General features: G+C 41.1%; 1 non-coding gene and 1 pseudogene across 1 annotated transcript; both read right to left on the bottom strand.

The window, feature by feature from the left end:
- Positions 1-418: 418 nt before the first annotated feature.
- On the bottom strand, positions 419-563 carry LOC116885034. The gene has a single exon (XR_004385921.1). It is a non-coding gene; the product is annotated as a small nucleolar RNA SNORA48 (small nucleolar RNA).
- Positions 564-22,303: 21,740 nt separating this feature from the next.
- Positions 22,304-24,583, bottom strand: LOC116884352 (annotated as a pseudogene).
- Between the last annotated feature and the right edge of the window lie 1,793 nt (positions 24,584-26,376).

Below are 26,376 nucleotides of genomic sequence, written 5' to 3'. Positions count from 1 at the left end.
TCTCTAGTGATAATGGATATCGACACCGACACTGCCTGCTACTGTGTAGCCATGGACTCAGACATGGTCCTTAGCAGAAGCTCGGGCTGGGACCTTACCATGACCTCACAAGAGGCTATTCCTGTCCACTGAGTCTCCAGTTCCATCTCTCTCTTCATAATGCCCAAGTTGTTCCACTTCGCTTTCTCTCCCATCCAAGCACCACACACATGCACATCGTAGTGGCTCCAGCTGCAAGATGGCCATATGGCTGGCAGGGCCCCTGGGAGACCTCAGTCCACGATGGCAGCAAGCAGTGTCTAAGGCCTGACTGTGCTGTGCATTGGAGGGCAGGTCTGTGGGTGGCACAGCAGAACGCAGGTCTCTCTGTCTTCCTCCTCCTGGGCTGTGTGCTGCCTGGTTTGGTTTGATTTGATTTTTATGTGTCCTAGGCATAAAATAGCTTTGGCCACCAAGCCAGACGTCGAGCTAGGATGAACAAAGGCCTGCCATCTGTTCTGCTCCTGACTGATAATAAGAACAACACCATTCACAAGGTGTCTCTTCGCCCACTGCCAGGATATTATTACTCTTCTCTGAACAAATGGGAAGATCAATATAAATTGTGCATAAAAAATTGAACATGTAAAATAGAATAACAATTCTCCTGAAAACAGAAGTAAGTCCTGACACTTGTAACCACAAGGATGACATTATAGGTGAACGAGGGTGACGCTGTGCCAAGTGAAATAAACCAGACAGAAAAAGAAAAAAAACCACACAATCTCATCTACATGTGGGATCCAAAAAAATGAAAATGTATAGCAACAAATGAATGGTGTGTACCGAGGACATAGCAGAGAGGAGAGCGGAAAAGATGGTGTCTTGGGGTTTCTGTTGCTGTGAAGAGACACCATGACCACAGCAACTCTTATAAGGAAAGGCATTTCACTGGGGCTGGCTTACAGGTTCAGAGGTTTACTCAGTCCATTATCATCATGGTAGAAAGCATGGTGGTGTGCAGGCAGACAGGGTGCTGAAAAGGGAGCTGAGAGTTCTACAACTGCAGGCAGAAGGAACAGAGAAAGGCACTGGGCCCGCCTTCAACATTTGAAACCTCAAAGCCCCATTCCCAGTGACACACTTCCTCCAGTCACATTTCTAATCCTCAAAAAGTGCCCTCCTCATGAGCCTATGGGGGGCATTTTTACTTAAACCACCATAGATGGGGCGAAGGGTATGAAGTTGCAGTCATATAGGTATCTTAGGTAGGGTTTTACTGCTGTGAACAGACATCTTGGCCAAGGCAACTCTTAAAAGGACATCATTGAATTAGGGCTGGTTTAAAGGTTCAGAGGTTCAGTTCATTATCACTAAGGCAGGAGCATGGCAGCATCCAGGCAGGCATGGTGCAGGAGGAGCTGAGAGTTCTACATCTTCATCTGAGGGCTGCTAGCAGAATACCAGATTCCAGGAAGCTAGGATGGGGGTCTCAAAGCCCACACCCACAGTTACATACTCACCACAGCAAGGCCACACCCACTCCAACAGAGCCACACCTTCTAGTAGTGCCACTCCCTGGGCCGAGCATACATAAACCATCACAATAAGATAAGTGTAAAGAGGTTATTATAACATAATGACAGGGCACCTGGGTTCAAGTTTCATTATAGAGCCATAGAATAAAAACAGCATGAACCTGGCACCAAAATCTCACATGTAGATCAATGGAATGAAACAGAAACCTAGTCATAAATCTGTGCAGCTAGAATCACATGAATTTTGACAAAAATGCCACATGTACTCACTGTAGAAATGACGCTTCTTTAACAAATGATGCTGGGGAAACCTGATACTCACATGGAAAGGAATGAAACTACTCAGTATCTCTCACCTTGCACAAACGTCAACTCCAAATGGACCGAAAACCTTAATGCAAGACCTAAAGCTCACCTCTGACAGAATTAGTAGAATATGCAAAGAACTAGAAGACTAAACAGGAAAACAGTCTATCAAAAATGGAATAAGGAACTGAGCAGAGTTTTCAAATGAAGAAATATAAATGAGTATCAGAGGAACACAATTCGAATGATGGGGTCCCGTTTCATTCCTGTCAAAGAAGCCATCAACAAGAAGACAAAGGGCAACACTGGAGAGGGTATGTGGAGAGAGTCTAAATGCAGCCACTTGGGAAATTGGTGTGGAGAGTCCCTAAAATCTAGAACCACCGTATGATCCAGCTATACCACTCCTGGGGAAAAATCCAAAGGACTGTATAATTTACTAAAGAAATACCCGCACATTCCTGTTTGAAGCGGTTCTATTCACAATAAAAAGGAAAGGGAATCAGCCTAGATACCCATCCACAGATAAGTAGATAATAAAAATTTATAAATCCACAATGAAATTTTATTTAGCAGGGAGAATGAAATTATGTAATTTTCAGGGAAATTGATGGAACTGGAAAATATTAAATTAGGTGAAGTAAGCCAGGCTCAGACAAACTCAAGTTGTCTCTCATTTGTGGATCTTTGCATCTGATTTTTATGTGTGCTTATCTAGTAGGAGTGAGTTTGTGAAGTGCCCTGGAAACTAGAAAGGGCCCCATGACAGGCACGGGAAGAATCGTTGGGAGGAGGGGAGGTCAGGGAGAGTAATAGAACACGTGTTATAAGAATGAAAGGGGGCACTACCTGAGGACCCAGCTATACCTCTCTTGGGCATATACCCAAAAGATGCCCCAACATATAACAAAGACTCATGCTCCACTATGTTCATAGCAGCCTTATTTATAGTAGCCAGAAGCTGGAAAGAACCCAGATGCCCTTCAACAGAGGAATGGATACAGAAAATGTGGAACATCTACACAATGGAATATTACTCAGCTATCAAAAACAATGCCTTTATGAAATTCATAGGCAAATGGATGGAACTGGAAAATGTCATCCTGAGTGAGGTAACTCAATCACAGAAAAACACACATGGTATGCACTCACTGATAAGTGGATAATAGTCCAAATGCTTGAAGTACCCTAGATGCACAGAACACATGAAACTCAAGAATGACCAAAATGCAGATGCTTCACTCCTTCTTTAAAAGGGGAACAAAAATACCCTTGGCAGGGGATAGGGAAGCAAAGTTTAGAACAGAGGCTGAAGGAACATCCATTCAGAGCCTGCCCCACATGTGGCCCATACATATACAGCCACCATGGATGAAGCAAAGTGCAGGCTGACAGGAACTGGATGTGGATCTCTCCTGAGAGACATAGCCAGAATACAGCAAATACATAGGCGAATTCTCAGTTCAGGGACTCCCATTGAAGGAATCAGAGGAAGGACTGAAAGAGCTGAAGGGGCTTGAGACCCCATATGAACAACAATGCCAACCAACCAGAGCTTCCAGGGACTAAGCCACTACCCAAAGACTATACATGGACTGACCCTGGGCTCCAACCTCATAGGTAGCAATGAATATCCTAGTAAGATCACCAGTGTAAGGGGAAGCCCTTGGTCCTGCCAAGGCTGGACCACCAGTGAATGGTATTCTTGGGGGGAGGGCGGTAATGTGGGGCAGAATTGGGAGGGGAACACCCATATAGAATGGGAGGGGGAGGGGTTAGGGGGATATTGGCATGGAAACCAGGAAAGGGAATAACATTTTAAATATAAATAAGAAATACCCAATTTAATAAAGATGGGAGAGAGAGAGAGAGAGAGAGAGAGAGAGAGAGAGAGAGAGAGAGAGAGAAGAGAGAAAGAGAGAGCAAGCAGGCTATTGAGGGTTTAGGGCTATGAGACTAAGGGAGATGAGGAAGAGGAGGTACAGGAGGGTCAACCAATATCTGGTAGTAGGTACTATAATATCATAAGGAAATCTACTACTGTGCATGCTAACACACACACACACACACACACACACACACACACACACACACACCAAACAAAACAAACAAACAAACAAACAAAACAGAGGCCAGTGAATCAAGCCCATGGCTCACTTCTGAAGTGTAAGTTTTATAATGATTTCTGCAATTTCCTCTTAGGTCTCTAAAGGTAAAAGTTGTTCTGTTTCCTCATCTACAGGTGGATGATAAAACAGTTAATCTGTTTTTTAATTTAAAGAATAATATGCCTCACCCATGTTCTCCACCTTTGCTTTCATGGAAGCCTTTTCTAGAAAACTCGGATTCAAGATGGCATATCTGCACCACCTCGGAGCTTGTAGGACACGTTTGCCCCCAAACAACTCTTTAGAGATCCGTAGCAAGAATGAGGATGGGTACAGCCAGCACCTACAGAAAGCTGTATATAGTAATTAATTAAAGCAGTGCAATCTGAGCCATAACGTCATATGCGTTAGCTGTCTGGTGGTGGAACACACCTTTAATCCAAGCACTTGGGAGGCAGAGGCAGGCAGTTCTATGAGTTTGAGGTCAGCCTGGTCTACAGAGTGAGTTCCAGGACAGTCAGGGTTACACAGAGTAATACTGTCTCAAAGAACAAACAAACAAAACATCCTTTGTATGTGTTATAGGTACAATATGATAAATAATAATGCCCCCAAAAGGAAGGAGAAATCTACCTAAGAGTCACATTTCTGTCATTTCTCTTACTGACATTAAGTTAATGTAAATCTGAATCCAATACCAACAAAGAAAGAGGAGTACGGCAATCTCCAGAGTAACCTAAGGAAGTAATGAAAAGAAAGAAAGAAAAGGAACATTACCGAAATTAAAATCAGTGAACCATTCCTTTTTCAGTGTATCCCTGTTGTCATAACTTGTTTCAGCCTTAACACAGAGTCACCTAGGAAGAAACCTCAAGTGCAGAACTTCCTAAATCCAACTAGCCTGCCGCCATGTCTGTGATACATTTTCTTAATCTCTGATGTAGAAGAGCCCAGGCCACTGAGTAAAGTTCTCTCCCTGGGTAGGTGGGCCTGACTTGTAGAAGAAAGATAGCTGAATACAAACCACGGGGCAAACCAGTAAGCAGAGTTTTCCCATGGTCTCTGCTTTGCTTTCCCTGTCCAGGTTCTTGCTTTGGTTTTCCTCAATGATGAGACTGTCACTTAAAAGTATGAAGTGAAACAAACCATTTCCTCCCTGTCTTAGTTAGGGTTTTACTGCTTTGAACAGGCACCATAAAGGACAGCATTCAATTGGGGCTGGCTTAAAGGTTCAGATTAGTCCAGTGTCACAAGGTGGGAGCATGGCAGCATCCAGGCAGACATGACATAAGAGGAGCTGAGAGTTCAACATCTTCATCTGAAGGCTGCTAGCAGAATACTGGCTCCCAGGCAGCTAGGACAAGGGTATTAAAGCCCACACCCACAACGCCACTCCTACTCCAACAAGGCCACACCTCCCAACAGTGCTACTACTTGGGGCCAAGCATATATAAACCATCACACTCCCCAAATCATTTTTTGGGTAGAGTGTTTTCTCACCACAACATAAAAGCAAACTAGCACATTTTCAAAGTTGATGTTGGAATTTAAACCCAACTGTGTTGATCTTAAAAGATGGGTATGTTTTTAAATGAGTTAGTATCTTATTAAAGGACTAGAAGAAACTAGCATAGGCCTTTGTCTGTTTGCCTTCTTGTCACATGAGAGTAGAGTGACCTCTACAAGCAGCAGCAATAAGACATTGCTAAAAATCAGAGTAGCTTAATCTACAGTTAATGGTTTCTACGGGAGAGAGAGAAACGTTGTTCAGTAGTATAGTTACCGATAACTGCCTGTGCTCCTGAAAGCAGTGGTAATTAAACTCAGTGGTTCACACACACACACACACACACACACACACACACACACACACACACACACACACACACAGAGAGAGAGAGAGAGAGAGAGAGGGGAGAGAGAGGTGTGACAGTAGGAGAGCTTTCTGGGAAGAGGAAAGAGAAGAGTAGAGGTGGGACAAGAGAGCAATGAGGGAATGAATCTGATGTTAAATGAGAATATATTACATGCATGTATCAAAATGAACCTCTATACACATATACATATGTATATGAATATATACATATATTTGTTAACAAATCTCCTTTAATGGGGAGAGGCAAAAGAATCTATTTAGGCAAGCAGTGAAGAAATGTGTGGTTACTCGTTTGCCTACTAAAGTACTAGGGTGTTGCTTTGTTGGGTCTGCTGAGAGGACTGTATTTCTGCAATAATATAAAATAACCTACTGGCGATTCCGTTTAACACAAGAAAGTGGAAGCAGAACAGGTGCAGGAAACCTTCCTCCCACACTAAAACCAAATATGATTGTGGTGAGCATCACAGATTTAGAAGAGGAATAGACGTTTAAAATAACCTAGAAATACCAGCAAGATAGTTGAGTTGCATATTCTAGCTCAGAACAACAGCACTGGAGCCGTGACTGTGAAGTGAGTCACAAACATGAAGGCTGTCCATGTGACTACAGTGTCAGCATTTCTATTCCAGACAAGGATCAGTGTTGATACTGACAGGGAGAGCAGGGACTGAAGCCACCATCACCCATAGCAACAGTCAGCTCACATGCTGCTGTGGAATGCCTAGATCAGCAGCACCACAAATGAAGTGACTCTAATAGTTAGCTGTGACTTAGCCAACCTGGAGTCAGGGGAGGAATTGCTGGGATCAAAACAGCTAACAACTTCAAAAGAGGACTCGGACAGCAATCAAGCTTTTCTGGGAATAGTGAGCACATTTCACTGACAGAGTTGCTCTGATTGGTAGAACACAGATAGTGATGGAGAGTATAAACTTATCTTCTACCTGAGCTGTCTATCAAAGGTCAATCACAGCTTTGTGAACCAAGTTCGCAGGATTAAACTATTATGGCATGTTTGCAAGGATGCTTGATGGCTACCATGGCTGTCCTGTGGAGTTTTCCAGGTAGGGAAGAGAGGTCTTTGGCAGGAGGTCATCTATTGAAGTAGGCAATGCCATGCTTCCCTCTAGCAGGGATTGTGCCCACATCAAAGACCAGCACCTCCTTCTCCAGGTCAAGGTGGTCAGGTCGGAGAACGTGTATTAGCTCTTTCCTCATTACCACCACCATACAGAGATCATATGACCTGCGCTGAAGAGGAAGACGTGGAGGTCACCATGATGACGTGACTGGTGTACATGATGATCAGCCTGAAACTCTGCAACAGACACAAAGAGGCCATGAGCAAAGCAGGTGACTTATGAACCACAAAATGGTTTCAGATGTGACTATTCCTACATAAGAAAATGTATGATCTTGATGGACCCATGATTAATGACTTATAATACTTACTAATGATTTGACAAGAGTACTACTAGTTATCAGATTTAACAAATTCATCATGAATTGAGAGATTCCATCAAAATCAATGGTTGTGGAGAGAGAGAGAGAGCCAAAAGTGGGATCATTACCAACAAAGGAACTAGGGCCAGATACAGAACACAGAACACATAGTAGTACTGTGAGACCATGTGAATCTGAATTCTAAAGAGTTTCTCTAGGACTAGCAGAATCCTGAAGGGCTCCTGCCTCCCTGCCCTCTGACTGTTTTTAAAAGCCAACATTTAGGCCAGAGTGGCTCAGCAGGTAAAGTGCTGAGTCCAGTGCCCTGAATTGGATCCCCGGACTCATATGGTAGGAGAGAGCCAAGTCCCCAAAGTTAACCTCTGACCTCCACATGTACATTGTACATGTATTTACAAGCCCACACCCTCTCTCCTCTATCTCCCTTTCTTCCCCCTCTTTCACACACACACACACACACACACACACACACACACACACACACACACCTTTTTTTTCATTAATAGGTTAATTAATTAATTTACTTTACATCCTATTCACAGCTTCAAAGCTTCACCTCCCTCCTCTCCTCCCAGTCTCTTCCTCTCATCTCCCCTCCCCCCACCTCCTCTTTCTCCACAGAGAAGGAGAGGCTCCTGTCTTGGTTAGGGTTTCCATTGCTATGACTAAGGCAACTTTTATAAAGGCAAGCATTTAATTGGGTCTGGCCTACAGTTTCAGAGATTCAGTCCATTACCGTGGCATGGAGCATGGCAGCATCCAGGCAGGCAGACATGGTGTTAGAGGAGGAGCTGAGAGTTCCGCACCTTGATTCGAAGGCAACCAGGAGAGACTGCCATCCTCAAGCAGTAGGAGTAGCTCTCTTTCACAATAGGTAGAGCCTGAGCATAGAAGGAGACCTCCAAAGCCCACCTCCACAGTGACAGACTTCCTCCAACAAGGCCACACCTCCTAACTGCCACTCCCTGTGGGCATAGTATATTCGAACCACCATACCTCCCAAATACATTAACCCACCTTGGTATATCTAGCTGCAGTAGGACTAGGTGCATCTTCTATTGAGGCGAGACAAGGCAGCCTAGGCAGGGGAAAGTGTCCAAAGGCAGGCGACAGTCTCAGAGACTGTCTCTGCTTCTGTTATTAGGGGTCTTACATAAAGACCAGGCTGCACGTCTCTCACACACGTGTGGAGGCCCTAGGTCTGTCTCACGCATACTCTGATTGATGGTTCGGTTTCTGTGAGCCCTATGAGCCCAGGTTGATTCTGCAGGTTTTACTGTGGTGTCCTTGACCCCTGGCTCTTCCAGTTTTTCTTCCATCTGTTCCACAGGTTTCGAGAAGCTCTGCCTAATGTTTGCACATGGGTCTACGTGTCTTTTTTTATCAGCTTCTGGATAAAGCCTCTCAGATAATACTTATGCTAGGCTCTAAGAATAGCTCACAGTATAGTCTACAAGTATAGCAGAATATCATTAACAGTGTCATGGTTCCCTCTCTCATGGCATTGGTGTCAAGTTGGACCAATCATTGATTGGCCATACTCTCAATTTCCGCTTCCTCTTTATCCCTGCACATCTCGTAGGCAGAAAAAACTGTGGGTGGAAGGTTTTGTGGCTTGGTTGGTGTCCCTATCCCTCCATTGGAAGTCTTGCCTAGTGACAGAAAAATAAACATAATCTTTAAGAAAAAAAATGATAAAATTAGCATTCCTCTGCTTCTTAGCTGTTAGGTATGTGAGGTATAGTGAAATCCTTCTGTTCATCAGATGAGACACTGTAGTTATTTACCAACAGGGCTAGGGTTTAAATTTTGAAGCAACAGTAGAAGGAGTGAGTTTTGCTTTTTTTTTTTTTCATAGTTGGTGGGTTTTCAAAAAGTTCTTCCTCAGAATTTCACTGTGACCCTGAAAAAAGAGTTATAGGCAACTAAGGAAGGCTGAGAGTCGTAGTCATTCCTAGAGCTGAAACCCCTAACTGGTTGTCCCACACCAACTGCTCAGTCCTGAAATCATATACGTACAAGTAATGCCTATATGACCTGAAAAGTCATATTTACATATTTACATAAGAGAGAGAGAAAGAGAGAGTCTAACAATAATAATGAAGAAAAAGAGACTCTGAATTTAAGAGGTGAACAGGGTACATGGGAAGAGTTGGAGGGAGGAAGAGAAAAGGAGAAATCATGCAATTATATTTTAATTTCAGTTTTGTTTTTAATAATAATAAAAATTCCCTGCACAGAATCATTGCAAGCATCTCACTTTATGGTCACTGAAAATATCCGGTCTGGAAAAAATAAAGCAAGGGGGAAAGTAACAATACTTCACATTTACATGGTATTTGTTGGAAGCACTGTGCAGAATGTATTTTTGTGTACCTAAGATAAATAAATTCTTATTGGATAAGGATAGTCCAAAATGCCTCATCAAATTTGAATATTTGAAAATGTCTTATTTCCACAAAAAAATCTTATTCAAGTAATAGATATTAGGTGGGCACGATTCAATCCATAATAGCATGATAATGTAATTAATTTACGAAGGCCAAGAATATAGCTCAAAGGAAAAGTGCTTGCCTGTCATGCACAAGGCCTGTGTTCAATGCCAACATTAAGGGGGGAAAATGAACACACACACACTTTTTTTATTAATCATTCCATTTGTTTACATCTCAAATGATATCCAACTTCCTGGTTACCCCTCCACAAGTCCTCCATCCCACAACCTCCCTCTTCTCCCTCCCCTTTGCCTCTATGAGGGTGTTCCCCACCCACCCACCCTCTTCCATACCACCCCTCGAGCATCTCCCTATGCTGGGGCATCAAACTTCTACAGGACCAAGGGCCTCCCCTCCTATTGCTATCAGACAAGGCCATTCTCTGCTACCTATGTATCTGGAGCCATGGATCCCTCCCTGTACACTCCTTGGTTGGTGATCTAATCCCTGGGAGCACTGGGTAGTCCAGCCATGGGATGTTGTTCTTCCTATGAGGTTGCAACCCCCTTCAGCTCCTCTAGTCCTTCTGCTAGCTTCCCCACGAGGGTCCCAGAGCTCAGTCTGATGGTTGGCTCCAAGCATCCACATCTTCATTAGTCAGTTGTTGGCTGAACCTCCCAAGGAACAGCCATACCAGGTTCCTGTCGGCAAGCGCCTCTTGGTAATGGCAACAGTGTCAGGTTTGGTGTCTGCAGACAGGATGGATCCCCAGGTGGGGCAGTCCCGGGATGGCCCTTCCTCCAGTCGCTGCTCCATTTTTTTGTCCCTGTTTTTCCTTTGGACAGGAACATTTCTGCGTTAAAAACTTTGAGATGGGTATGTGACCTCATCCCTCGACCCAGGGCCGTGCCTGTCTGCTGGAGTTGCTCTCTGCAGGTTCTTCCTCCCCTTCTCTGCTAAAATTATCTCCACTGGGTCCTGGGATCTTCTCCTTTCTCTGGCGTCTGGGACCCTCCAGTGGCTATCCCCATCGCCCCCCTACACCCTTTGTACCTCTCTCCTGTCCCCTCCAGTATCTGATACTACCCCTCCTACTTCCTCCCCTCATCTCTTCCTCCCAGTTCCCCCCTCCCTCCACCTCCCTCAGTCATCTTCTCACACACACACCCATGTCAATGCAGGACTGAAGCATCCACACCCTGGTCTTCCTTCCTCTTAAGCTCCGTATGGTCTGTGTGTTGTATCACAGGCATTGTGGGGTAATATCCACTTATCAGTGAGTGCATACTATATGTGTTCTTTTGTGTCTGGGTTACTTCACTTAGAATGATATTTTCTAGTTCCATCCATTTGCCTGCGAATTTCATGAACTCAATAAGTTAGACTTCAGAGAACCAAATAACCCTATTAAAAAATGGGGCACAGAGCTAAACAAAGAATTCTCAACTGAAGAATATCGAATGGCCCAGAAGCACCTAAAGAAATGTTCAACATCTTTAGTCATCAGGGTAATGTAAATCAAAATGACCCTGAGATTCCACCTCACAACAGTCAGAATGGCTAAGATCAAACACTCAGCTGACAGCAGCTGCTGGCGAGAATGTGGAAAAAGAGGAAGATTCCTCCATTGTTGGTGGGATTACAAACCAGTACAACCTCTCTGGAGATCAGTATTGTGGTTCCTCAGAAAATTCGAATTAGTTCTACCTGAAGACCAAGCTGTACCACTCCTAGGCATATACCCAAAAGATGCTCCAGCATACAACAAGGACACATGCTCCACTATGTTCATAGCAGCCTTATTTATTATAGCCAGAAGCTGGAAAGAACCCAGATGCCCCTCAACAGAGGAATGGATACAGAAAATGTAGTACAGAGTACTACTCAACTATTAAAAATAATGACTTCATGAAATTCACACACGCACAGACACACACACACATTTTAATATATGAGTTAACTTATCAATTATGAGAAATTACTGTATTGAGAGTCTGTCTGATGAAAATGACATTGAATTGGACCTGGGGATATAGCTCAGTGGTAGACACCTAACACGTGAAAGGCCCTGAATGTATTCCTCAGTGCTGCAATAATAGTAAAAGTGAGTGTAGACCGGACATAACCTACTTGGTAGGACTGATTATGTAGCATGCTTAAGGTACTGCATTTGATTATCAGCACCACAGAGGAAAGCAAAACTCACCATTGAATCTATTTGCCTTTTTCAGCAAGTGGATCTTCACTGTCTCAGATCACAGGATAAGAAGGCTCACAATAAAATTAAAATGCTTAAATTACATGGTTAATACATCCTTTTAAAGCATCCAATGAGAAGTGTGGGGGAAGGGGCACATTGAGGCCCTTGGGATTGAATCTAAACTGTCTCCCATTTTTTATAAATCGCATCATCAGCCTTCCCCATTGCTAGCACAGTTACGAAGGTTAAAGTTGCAAGCGCAGCAAAAGATCCAGGTGTAACTGTAATTCAGCTTCTGGGTAAACTCCTGAGACGGGCAGTGACACGGCTCTAACATAAATGTTTACCTTTTATTCCTTCCCTTCTGACAATTATTGTTAGTTAGTTTGACTGCTCAGATCATATGTGCAAGTAGAGATATTTCCATTATACTGTTAACAAAACCCATCATTGTTGTATCGGGCATCTTTGCAAAATGCAGATGACAATTTCCGTGATAAGATAATTGAAGTAGGACTCATAGGTGGTGAAGTAAACCAGATTGTCATTACTGTGCGGCTGCTCCATTCAACCTCCCGAATTTATCATAGTTTACTCCCTCCAAGCATGGACACAACTCTTAATTTGTCATGAAATTGTGATCTAGCAAAAAGACTTTTCAATTCACAAATGCTCCAGAAAATATAAAAGAAAATGGTCTAGATTTATCATTTTGGCATAGTCGGCATGTAGATGAAAAGTTACAGAGTGCTTCAGGTTGCTTTATTACATTATGAATTTGCATTATACAATTAAAATTCTAAAGAACATGCATTAATAGAATAAAATGTACTTATTTTTGACAACAATAATTCCAGCACGGTAGCAAAAGATAGAATTAAAATAGCCTGAAATCTAAAAACAGATAAACAAAAAACAAAAGTTAAAATTCGAGTCTGCAAGGAGGCTCAATTTAAGGTCCTCAGCACCGATCATGCACATACCTTCTCTAGTGGAGAGATTCAGGAACAAGAGGACCTGGCCACAGTGATAACTGTTCACTTAACCGGTTGAACATGTAAGACTTAATCTGTGCTCACCGTGAGGAGGACATGTGAAATCAGAATGGGAAATTAGCACAGGCTAGAATAAGGAGGTGCATAAGAGATGACTCAAGAGATATTCATGTATGAAAACATCTTGTAAGTGAGCCCATTGTTTTGTATACTAACTCAAAAGAAAGCTTGCAGTCCAGTGATGTCTTAACCTCATAAAAAGGGAAAATAGGAATCAAGAGAGATGATTGAATTAGATCTTATAAATGTACATGCTGTGGACTTACTACATTGGAATATTAGTCATGTATTGTATCTTTAACATAAAGAAATTTTAGATCCGTTTAGTGTCATGGGAAGAGTAGTTATCTCTTGGTCATCCCAATCCGTTCTTTTAGTTTAACACATTCTTGTGCTACTTGTTAAGCACTTCTCCATACTTAATGTCTGTAAAGTTTCATCCGGCCCCTTTGTTGTTTCTATTGTAGATGTGCTGAATGCTTTCAAGAAGTACAGTAAGTGTACCTGCTGTCCAAGAGCATAGTACAGCTCTTCAGATCTTTTAAGACACTCCTCATTTCCTAAGTTTATCCCCCAAATTCCTTATTTTTTGTTGTTAATGCAAACAGATAATGAGGGTTTTTATACAATAATTTTGATTACATTCTCTCACCCTATTCAGATCATGTATTAAAGATGAATATTTATGACTTATAGAGTCAGATTTAATCTTGAAGTTTCCAACCTCTAAAGCTTTTGTTGTGTTGGTTGGTTGGTTGGTTGGTTGGTTGGTTGGTTTGGTTTGGTTTGGTTTGGTTTGGTTTGGTTTGGTTTGGTTTTTTTGAGATAGTGTCTCACTATATAGTCTGGCTGTCCTGGAACTCATTATGTCTATCTGGTTGGCCTTGAACTTGCAGAGACCTGCCTACCTCTGCTTTCTGAGTGCTGAATTAAAAGGCAAGTGCCACAGCTCTCAGCTATATTCTCATTTTAAAACTAAAAGCAATAACACTTTACCATAAAATTCCAGTCAAAACTTTGAGGAGAGCTGGCAGCATGGCCTGTGGGCTGAAGGCTATTATTGAACAAGTCTGATAACTTGATCTCCATCCTCAGGATCCATATCGTGCTGGAAGGTAAGAACCAGTTCCACCAAGTTTTCCTGTGATCCCCACATGCATGTAACACAGCACTTGGATGCTTCCCCTAAAAATACTAAGTAAAAAATTTTTAAATTTGAAAATTTAAGTTTGTTTTTAAGCTACTGTGATTTAAAAACACACCATTTAAAAAGTTAAAAAGACAAGAAATAAAGTTTAAAAAACAAGAGGCAGAATGGGAAACAAAAGTTGTAAGTCTCATACCTAATAAAGGATTTGAATCTGGACCATATAAAGAATTATTATATTTATGTAAAACAGCAAAATTGTTAGGTAGGCATTAATAGATGTGCCACTGAATAAGATAAGTGACAAGCACATGAAAAAATTCTTAAGGGCATTAGTCACTAAGAAAATGTTAATCTGAACCACAGTGAAATACCAGCTCATACCCTTAAAAACGACTACTGTTAAAAAAAAAATAATAATAATACCCTTGGGAGGGAATAGGGAGGCAAAGTTTAGAACACAGGCAGAAGGAACACCCATTCAGAGCCTGCCCCACATGTGGCCTATATATATACAGCCACCAAACTAGACAAGATAGATGAAGCAAAGAAGTGCAGGCCAACAGGAGCCGGATGTAGATCTCTCCTGAGAGACACAGCCAGAATACAGCAAACACATAGGCGAATGTCAGCAGCAAACCACTGAACTAAGAACGGGACCCCCATTGAAGGAATCAGAGAAAGGACTGGAAGAGCTTGAAGGGGCTTGAGACCTTATATGAACAACAATGCCAAGCAACCAGAGCTTCCAGGGACTAAGCCACTACCCAAAGACTATACATGGACTGACCCTGGGCTCCAACCTCATAGGTAGCAATGAATAGCCTAGAAAGAGCACCAGTGAAAGGGGAAGCCCTTGGTCCTGCCAAGACTGAACCCCCAATGAACGGGATTGTTGGGGGGAGGGTGGTAATGGGGGGGTAGGAGGGGAACACCCATATAGAAGGGGAGGGGAAGAGGTTAGGGGGATGTTGGTGGTGAAACCGGGAAGGGGAATAACAATCAAAATGTAAATAAGAAATACTCAAGTTAATAAAGATGAAAAAAAAATATATATATATATATAAAATAGGCTGGGTGTAGTGGCGCACACCTTTATTCATAGCACTCAGGAGGCAGAGGCAGGTGGGTCTCTCTAAATTCAAGGTCACCCTGGTCTATGTGTGAGTTCTAGGACAGCCAAAGCTGTAACCCAAAGAAACCCTGTTACATACACACGCGCACGCGCGTGCATACACACACACACACACACACACACACACACACACACAAAAGATAACAAATGCTGATTGATGGGTGTGTGCCAATATCAAAAATCTCATTCGTAACTGTTGAGGAAGTAAAGTATTTAAATGCCTTTGGAAAACATTGGCAATTCCTCAAAAAGTTAAACACAGAGTTGACGTGACTCAACAAATTCATTCATATTTATCCAACAGATTTCCCAAGAGCATATAGTCAAAGCATAAGACACTATTCATCAATACGAGGAAAAACTGCACTGACACAAGTTACAACAAGAATGAACCTTAAAAATACTATGCTAAATAAAAGAAGGAAGTTAAAAAAGGTCAGATATTGTTTGGTTCCATTTATATAAAATATCATGAGAGGCAAAACTACACACAGTACAAGACAGGAAGTGGGTTGATGTCATTATTATTGACATATCATTTTAGGCATCTTTAGTATGGGTTTTTTTTAATATTTTAATACCTTATAAAAATAACAAAAAACGGGGTTGGGGATTTAGCTCAGTGGTAGAGTGCTTGCCTAGCAAGCACAAGGCCCTGGGTCCGGTCCCCAGCTCCGGAAAAAAAGAAAAGAAAAAAAAAAACATCCAAAGTATATTAAGTGTCTGCTTCCAAACACAATTTTTCTAATTGTAATTTTATCAATGACTTAGAATTATCATTATTTATTATTATAATCTCAATAAAGGAGACCAGAAATATATTTTCATAAAAGGCCTATAGCATTCTGGGAAATCACTGTGATCACAGAATTAAGATTTGATCACAGATATATACTGTTGTTCCCCATCTAACAAGCAGAATTAAAGAGCATTTAATCTCTCTAAGGTAAAGTCACTCCTAAAACCAGGCCTGTCTCAGTCCCATCTCCTAGCAACCTAGGCAGCTTCAAATTAATCTTTTAGAATAAATAAATATATGTAGTTCTATTTTGCTCTCTGTTAAATGGCCCAGAGCAGTTTGCCTGCTGAAGTCAGAACCATTCCCCCTCCTAGACAATAGGACTCTCCCTATAGCCCCATCCCAGCCTTGCACCTTGCTAGTAGAACCTGTTGCTCAGGTCCTGAGTAGCTCTGTGCTTTAAGGGAGGCAGAACCTCTCCCTTGGGAACATTTCACTCCCCTTGCCAATAATTGCTTTAGTTAAGCAATTGGCTTGAATGTTCACCGAGCTTCTGAATTTCCCCTGAGTTCTACCAACATGGCGCCTGAGAGTTAAGACCAGACACTGGGCTACGGCTGACTCTTCAGCACTAATGGAGTTAGTACTTTTACTTTGCCCTTTTCCCTTCTTTTCTTGAAGACATAAAAGGTTATTTTCCTTGAAGTATATTAATTTGATACATTGTAAGAGTTTTTGATTTTGCTACAATGCTTCAGGATCTACCCATGGATGAAGTAGGACTTCTACATCTTCACCAGCCGTTTAACCATGTTTTCTTAATAAATTAGAATATATTCAAAGTATTATGCATCAATAAATACATTGGTGCTGAATAAGTAAATCTTAACATTCAGTTATTTATTCTTGCTATTGAAAACCTAATTATACAGTCATGAGAAATTAAACACATAATTACAAAAGAAATAACTTTAGAAGTATATTCCAGATACTCTGGGCAAACAGAAGACAAACATTTAAAAATTGTTCTCCAAGACAAAGGAACAGCATTTTTCAAGTAGACAGGAAGTTGTGCAATACCCTTTGTGCTAGAGTGAAGATCTAAGGTTGGTTTATTCTCATGCCTCCTTCCTTCCAGCACCATTTCCCGGCTCTACTGCCTGGTTATGGTAGACTCCTGCTTTCCAAGCCTGCACTAGACAGTTTAGTCTAAGAAACGAAATTAGAATGTTACAGGATAGGAAGAGGACAGAGGCCCAACAATGAGTCAAAAGTAAGGGGAAAGTATGGGACAAGAAAAAATAGAAACATAAAAAGAAAGAATACTGGATCAGTTGGAAATTAGGGAGAAAGCAAGTGGACAGTTCTCAGCTTGAAGAAACTAGCAAGCGCATGAAGAAGCCTGCGACATCTCCAGAGTATGGCTTCCATCTAGAACTACGTGGTTTTCCTACTGTTGATTATCTTCTTAATAGCAATGACACATATGCATTTTTGCTTTTTCTGAAAAGTACTGTGATTATGGTGATTTGGACAACTCAGAGGTCCTAGCGGCACAGAGTCCCTAGTACGCATTCTCTATGTTCCCGTTTCTGTCTCTTCATTTCCCCCCATGCTAGTTTCTTTCTCCCTCTTCCAATTTCTCTGTTCTTTCCTCCAGATGAAGCTTCTATCTTCGCCCCAGTCATTAGGTTGACATTTTGAGCCTGAATAAAAAATAAAAAAAATATTTTGCTAGATCCTGGGGTAGGAAGGTGATTCATGCTCTCACGCTCTGCTCTCAACGCCAAAGCTGGAAATTACCTAACACTCGAACAGTAAAGACATGGTTACAGTAGTTGTGAGATGGATAGAAAATAGAGCCTTTACAGAACCGAAAGTCATTTTTATGAGAGCACAGAACAATGTGAGGAAATTCACACAGCCTCCTGGCAGATGAAAAGCTTGGGTCAGGACAATAATAGAGGACACTGACTTTATCTTTAGAGTGACAGCAGACGAAGTTCCCAAGTCACCTCACACTATTTCTAAACATATGAGCTTGAACGAGCTTTACATCTTTCTGAGCTTCAGTTTCTTAATTAAAAAATGGGTACAGTGAGAGTAACTGTTCTCATAGCACCCTGGAGGTGATTGAGAGGACAGATTCAAAGTACTTGACTCTTAGTAAATGGTCAATAATTGCTACCCATTATTAATGTAATAATATTCTAATGATTAAAATGTGCATTAAGTATAGGTAGGGGCAACAGGTAAAGACTGATATCATATCTGAGCAATATGACTACAGGCAATTGTGCTTACCATCCTTGTACTTTTGTGTATTTTCTGTAACCTTTATCTTTATAATAGGAACAAAAGAGTTTGGTTGGTGACTCATGCCTATAATCAAAGCACCTAGGAGTTGAAGCAGGAGGATTGCCATCTTGACCAGTCTTGAATACATAATGAGTTTTAGCCTAGTCTGGACTACAATATGAGAGCCTGCCTCTTAAAATATTTACTTAAAACAACTGTGAAAGTTCTTTAAAACAAGTTAAATATTTTTCAGTTTGTTTGGATTTATAAGTCAAATTATATATCTTAATCAGTAAACTTAGAATTTGATTCTATTTTAGTAACATAATTGTTTTAACATGCCTAAGTATTTTATTTCACAAATCAGCAACTATTAAAACATCATTGACACTGAACTAGGATTAAAAATAAAAATATACCAAATGTGCTTAGCTTACAAAATCCTTAAAATTCTTAAAATTCTTTTACTGAGACTGTAAGATGTATGTTTGCGTGTGTACCCAGTATGAAATGGCTCATAAGGTAGCAGATCTTGACTTAGTAGACAATAAAAATGGTGTTATGAACACTGGACAAAGACTTAGGAGAGAAACATTACCAGTCTCTCGGGCAAATGATATCGCTCACACAACAATTATATAGAAAAACCATGTGGTCCTCTGTAAATGCAGTTCAGCCTTGTCTGTACAATATGATCTAAGGACTTCCCATTTCACTTAGGATCAAAACAAAAGGCCTTGTGTTGTATCCGGCCCTACATAGATTGTGTATTGTGATGTATCAGGCCCTAGGTAGATTGTCTATTGTGATATTACAGGCCCTGTGTAGATTGTCTATTGTGATGTATCAGGCCCTATGCAGATTGGTCTCTCCAAAAGACTCTCTTTCCCCATCACCTACCAATCTTCCCCCCCTCTTTCTTTCATTCATGTTGCTCTTGTTTCAAACAAGCAGGCTATACCAAGGTTTTTGTACTGAATATTACTTCAGTCTAGAATGTTTATCCAACAAATAATATGGATCCCAGAATTCCAAGAGGTCTTGAACAAAAAAGACATGGACATGGAGGTCTTCCTTGGCTAAAGTTAAACATTCTAGTCTTTTATGCATTCCACATTGCCTCTTGTTATATAAATTATTTAACTTCTTGGGATGATGTGTCCTAGGTATTTAGATGTGTATCTGTTTACCTACTGAAAACATGGACTAAGTGGAGGTTCACTAATGCTTGACGGTTCTTACTGTCTATGATTGATTCTATTTTCTATCGTTACTTTTGTTAAAAAAAAATCTGATGTTAAACCACTAGATTGATTTCATGAACCACCCATAAATTATTTATAGGTGCTGTAATGGGTACTTTTATTGAATCTTGCTTCATAGTAAATCACAATCAAGGTGTGTGTGTGTGTGTGTGTGTGTGTGTGTGTGTGTGTGTGTGTGATTTCCCGCCATGTACTGCCTTCTTCCATAGGGGTGATGAGGAGTCAGGGCTAGCTCAGTCACTGTGCTTTCCAGCACCGACTGTAGTTCTGTAACAGTGTAACAGTCTGAGTCAGGGGAAAGCACACTTGGGGAGAGTGGAGAATAAACCTGTGAGCATCCGTTCTTGCCTTCTACCACCTGGGTCTCCAGGGGTTGAGCTCAGACCTTCAGGGTTAAGGTAAGCACCTCTCCCTCCTGAGTAATCTCTCCAACCTGGATCTTACATTTTTAAATCTTCAACATCTAACATAACATATTTGTCATTAAAGTGTTTATAATTATGTAGTTTATAGAACTTGAGTAGTTATATAAATTTTCAAAAACATCAACTTTTTATTTATTCCATTGTTTTTACTTTTTTATTGTTATGCTAGCTGCTGTTTTGTTTCCATTTTGCCTTCCTGCCTGATCTCCTTTCAAAATGCCCTTATTTCATTTATTATCTAGGCATGACTTTTGCTTCAGTACTTCCTAAACACTTATTAAGAGGCCAAACCTACTCCATCTTGGAGCTGGCCTCCATCTTAAAAGAAAAAAAAAAGCCTGAGAACTTGACCTATAGCTAAACTCAAGTTCCAGGAAGGACCCGTCGTCTTGTCCTCAGCAGAGTCACTCCCTGGCTGCTTCCTAGCAACAGTTATCAAAGATTAGTCCGACTGTTCCAGATGTACTTCCATACCGTTTGCAATTGTTTTCCGTCTTGCTTCACAGCACCCATCTGTCAGTTACAATAGGCATTCAACTAGATGCTTGCCAGAATGGAAACTCCCTCCCTTGGTTGCCATTTCCTATAAAACCTTGTCCTGATGAGCATTAGGGGCTGCCAAACCATCCTGTGGGTCTGGGGTGAGTAGGCCCAAGCCTGAATTTGTAATAAAGAGACCCTAATGTGCTTAGACCGGAGTCAGCTCCTTCATGGTCTTTTAGGGTTTCTGAAGGCTTCCTGGCACAATAGGATTTCTTCCATACCATCAATTCCAGTATTTGATCAACATTTGTATTTTTATGAATTGACTCAGTTTCATACAGGATCACTATCTATCCTGCTCTAATTTTAAAGATTTATCCTGTTTTTTTAAAAAAACATTTTTAAAAAGATTGTGTGTGTATACGTACACATACAGACACACCAGAAAAGGGCATCAGATCCCACTACAGATGGTTGTGAGCCACCCTGTGATTGCTGGGAATTGAACTCAGGACTTCTGGAAGAGCAGTCAGTGCTCTTAACCAGTGAGCCATTTCCCCAACCCACCTGCTCTAATTTTAAACTGACAGCTATGAAATTATTGTGTGGATGTGCTAATTATGTCTATGTTGCTATTAAACATCTTTACATCAGTTTCATTTTGGAAAACACTAGTATTATAGAGAGATCACAAAATGCAGAGCTTCAAAATCTAGTCTTTCTGTTCTCTGTGAATGACTGTTTGCTACCTGGACCATGTTCTTCTCTTGAGCTATTGTGAAACTGAAATTGCACAATACTTAATACTATTATCCCATGAACCATGCAAAATGGGGGAGAAGCATGTTGCAATGGACAATTCGATATTAAAATATAAAAACAGCATTAGAGAAATCAACTCATTTTATGTTTACCATACTTAAATGCCATTTAAGCTGCAAGATTCTGTCTTTTTATGAAAGCAAAACTCTCGTATAGTGATGCACTTTGTCTCGTTGATAAGAAACTATGAGGAACAGTCCTTGTCTTCTTGGAACTAGAGAGATTCTATTCACTTCTTCTCTTCTAACCTCTGCTTCTTTAAAGGCTACAGACCTATGTGGGAGCAGAGGTCCCACATAAGAGGTCCCAGAGGAAAGCTGAGCACGATGCAAAAGACCCAGGCAAACTGACTGCAGGGTAATGACAGAAACATTCAAAGCTTGAATATTTTTTTCTTAACCAGTAAAACTTAAACAGTGGGCCCCAGTGTGATCTTATAGGAGAGAGCAGCGGGGTGGCTCTAAAGCCTAATATAGAGCTACCCAGAGACTCAGCCATCTCTTGGGATCATACATACCCAACATCAAAGTCACCTTTCCTGTACACACTGAGATTTCTGAGTATTGTGACGTATACCGGGGAACATTGCCAGACTTACTGTGTGCCACGCTGGTTATCTGTGACCATCTTTATATTGAGCATTAAGGATCAAACACATATGTTAGGTATTATGCTATTTAATTTTATACTTTGCTGATATTGGCATGCATACTCTCATTTTACTACTTACAAGAATGCCACTGTTATCTGATTGTAAGTTATCAAATCATTATGTCATAAGGAAGCATTCGTACTCAGGCTAGCATTATAGTTCACCGGGAGAGGGCTTTTGTAGCCTCTGTACCTTCTGGAGTTTCATCATCATTCCCATAACAACACCAAGTCCACAGTTCAGATTTACAAGTATTCCCATAAATAATTGGTCTATCAAGTGAATTCCAAATGCCTATGATGATCATGAACCTGAGTATTTTTTGACCATCCTACATTGTTTATGGATATGAATTTTACAAATATTACATGTATCAGTGGTAACGGTGGAGCTAGAGAGTATCGCGCCCTCTCCATGCTACATGGTGAGATCCACCAATAGTGTGGTGGCCTTGTGGCCCTTTCCAAGGCCACGGCTCCTGCAGCCAGCAGATGTCAGCCCACGAATCTCTCTGTGCATGTGGACTGGTTTGGTGATCCACTGAGTGTCAGGATTTCTTCTGATAGCTTTATGGACTGGCTTAATGAGGATAACCTCAAAATATTTATATGTGGAATCTTCACCAACCCAGTAGGAATTCAGGACCTTCAAAGTCTCACAATGGCGCCCAGCTCTCTCCTCAGCAGCAGACTGAAGGCTTCGGGCAAATTTCAGCCGGTTAGCACCATGGTGGACAGGCTTGCCATAAGTTGCACCCTTAGGAATCGGGCGTTTGTGACCACCACGTTGCACACGAATCCTGTAAATGACATAAACTTGCTTAGCCTTGTATCCCAGCCTTCCTGCTTTATCAGGCCGGTGGGACTGGAACCCCTTCTCCAAAACCCTCACTTGTATTTCAATTTGGCCATGTGGGGGTGGTGGCTAGGATTGGAGCTCAGACAAATTTCAGCAGAGGGACAGTTTATAAACTGCTTGACCAGTATTCCTCAAAACCAAAGAAATTTATGAAAAACAAAAGTCATAGCTAACCAGCACCCACAAAGTTACAATAACCAATTGTGGTAAGTTTTTTTAGCAGAATACCGGGGCAAAAGTTAGGACATTGGGTAAAACTAGGATATCTTAATAAGCGATATACTTATTTAATAATGTATCAGTATGTTTCAATAATTCAACAAGTAGATCACATGAAGTATATGGGAACTATAAACAGTCAACTCAATTTTTCTCTCAATCTAAAACTTTTTTTTATAAAAACTTTCTGTATGTTTTTAGCTATTCAAACAAAACCTGTTATTCACACCTCATGTTAGACTTTCCATTTATTCAGAATAGTTTAGAATGATAACATTAATCAATCTTAGAAAATCAATGGTGTAGACAGGTTTATTATGCTTAACCAAAGTAGAGTAATCAACTTTCTAATTAATTTAATTTATTGTAGTTTCCAGGTATGATATTTTTAAATTTAACCGGGAAAAAGTCTGCTAAGTTAAGTCCAATATTGGATGTTTCTTTTTACTTATTTTATTTAGCATTGTGACCAGAAACAAACAGATACTACCAAACTTTTTAGTAAAGTATTTTATTAAAAACAAAACAAACAAACAAATTAAAAAAAACCAGCTGGTGCTTTTCTCAGCAGTCAGGCATGTACTCCCCCTGCTGAAGTGCCCTACTAGGTTCTGTCCCCAGCAGCACAAAAGAAAAATGGATAGAAAGACCTAAGAGAGATGTGTGAATTGGAAGGGAGGTATAGTTTCTATGGTCTGAAATGAAATAAAAATGTTGGAAGTTTTATAAAACTGTATGTTAAATGAGATTTTAATCTTGCAGTTGTCACCTTTTCTCTGCGGATCCCAGCATCTCATAAGCACCTTATGGTACATGTACAGTGACATTTCCTAATTGAAAGAAATTGATGAGTCAAATGACTGTACCTGATTCCCCATGAGTGAAAAGTGGAACTATTCTCTTGATTCATTACTTGTCCATCTGAAAGTGACTGTCAGATTAAGCATATACTTCTAAAGCCAGGGTGAAGAAATAAAATGGGTCATATTTCTACTAGTTTTCAACAGAGTAAGTTGCTTAAAAGCAAATTTGTTAAGAATTACAGATACCTAAAGACAATTATAAGATTCGAAGACACATTTGTTATATCATCGTAGGGACAGAGAGTAGGGACAGAGAGTAACAAGCCAGCTACAGCTGACTTCTGCACCACACTCTTTTCTTTCTAGCTTTTGTTTTGTTTGACTTATGTGTGCCTGTGCATGAGTGTGTATGTGTGTGTGTGTGTGTGTGTGTGTGTGTGTGTGTGTGTGTGTGTGTGTGTGTGTGTGTGTGTGTGTGTGTGTGTGCCTGTGCATGTGTGTGTGTATGCCTGTGCATGAGTGTGTGTGTGTGTGCCTGTGCATGAGTGTGTGTGTGTATGTGTGTGTGTGTGTGTGTGTGTGTGTGTTATGAGTAAGCACGTGTGGGTGTGCACATTTGTATGTTGATGCATGTGTATGTGCATGTGCTGTACATGTGGCAACCTTGACTACTGTAACCCAGCAACCATCCACCTTCTCTTTTAAGTCAGGGTCTAATTAGACTAGGGTGGCTGGCTCACAAGCTCTAATGATCTGCCATTCTCTACCCCCATCGTTGGGATTACCATCATGCTGAAGTTTTTCGTGGATGCTGGGGATGAAACGGAGGACCTCGTGCTTGCATGGAAGCACGTTCCCGGTTAGGATCTCAGCTCTTCTTCCTGCTTTTGTCTCTAGGTAGGGAGCAAGAGGAAAGCTTCCCCTCGGCTGCCATCACTGTCTCAAGGTCTTGCTTTATAACCAACCTAATGAGTGCCGTTGGGGTAGAAAACAAAATAATGAACCTATCACATGACCTAAACTGAGAATGTCTAACCACTGAGCCTTTGGGGCTTTCTGTTGTGATAAAATTTATTACGAGAACAGATACTGAAATAAAACATCAATGTTCCATAGACAATTCAGATTTTTAGAAGAACATTATTTCTTTTGTATGTCTCTTGGTTCTAGACAATCCGGTACATATGAAGTACAACATCATGTTGGGAAAAGGCTACATTTGTAACCATTTGAAGAGTATCAAGGTTTTGATTTGTTTGTTTTGTTTCGTTTTTGTTTCTGCCTCTGTGTAGTCCTTCCTGTTCTGGAACTCACTATGTAGACCAGGCTGGTCTTGAACTCAGAGATCGGCCTGCCCCCCCCACACCCCCAACCCCCATACTTGGATTAAAGGTAAGCATCACCATCCCTAGCCTGGTTTTATGTTTTTTTTGTTTTATTTTGTTTTGTTTTTTTAAATAACTAATAAATAGGAAAATCCTTTATCTGAAGCTGGATAGGGGCAGGAAGATTAAACATAAGGGATCTAATAGTTCTAGAAATGCTTGATATCAATCCTTGTTGGTGGAACTCCTGAGAACAGTAAGAATTGTGTATCAAGCAAACAGCTGATCTTAATCAGATCCTGGTTGCCTGGTCACAGTATCTAATAATGAGAAATGAAAACACTGTTCCCATTAGTTAGCACATGTCTTATTATTAAAAATATATAGTGATACAACTAGTAAAACCCTGAGGCCTTGGTATAAAATGCCATATAGTTTAATATAAACTAAAACCTCAGTGAATCCAGCAAGTAGGATTAACTCTAAGAAATACTGACGGCCCTCACTGGAAAAGGGTCATACTGTGAACTACTAAAATGTGTGGAGAATACTTTAGCTCATACCTTCGCCGCCACACTCTTCTTACAGTCTCAGTACAGCACTCATTGCAGGGAGGACTGCAGACCTTCAAGATTGTCAAAAACATTTTCCTCTAGGATTGTGTAAGAACGACCTTCACAAGCACAGATAGCCTATTTCACTGTTAGCCATTTGTAATTCTGTTTGAAGGATCACTTCCGGTGTCCCCAGTCCTAAGGCAAGCTATGCACCTCAGCAAGTTACATGGACTGGAAACCACCACACACCAATGTTCCCTAACACCATTATATCCAGCATGGCTTGTTGTCTCTCTGTATGGAACACTGAACCGAGGGTCGCTGCACCGAGCTGGAGATACAGAGTTTCTTTTTAAATCTTTGGGTTTGGCTGTGTCTCACAAAGTTGCTCAGGCTTGCCTTAAAGGGGTGATCTTCCCAAGTAGCTGGGATTACATAAAATCCCAGTGTGTGTGTGTGTGTGTGTGTGTGTGTGTGTGTGTGTGTGTGTGTGTGTGTGTGTGTGTGTGTGTGTGTGTGTGTGTGTGTGTGTGTGTGTGCGAGAGAGAGAGAGAGAGAGAGAGAGAGAGAGAGAGAGAGAGAGAGAGATCTCCTTTCTCCTCTCTCCCTCCCACGGATTTCATGCCGTGACTGTGTCTACGTATTGCAGCCTTAATGAGCTCAGAAAAAAGCTCTGAGAAGACA

Source organism: Rattus rattus, chromosome 15, assembly GCF_011064425.1.
Source record: "Rattus rattus isolate New Zealand chromosome 15, Rrattus_CSIRO_v1, whole genome shotgun sequence".
Lineage (NCBI taxonomy): Eukaryota > Metazoa > Chordata > Mammalia > Rodentia > Muridae > Rattus > Rattus rattus.
Note: the sequence above shows the minus strand (reverse complement) of the source record. Positions and strands in the feature narration are given on the sequence as shown.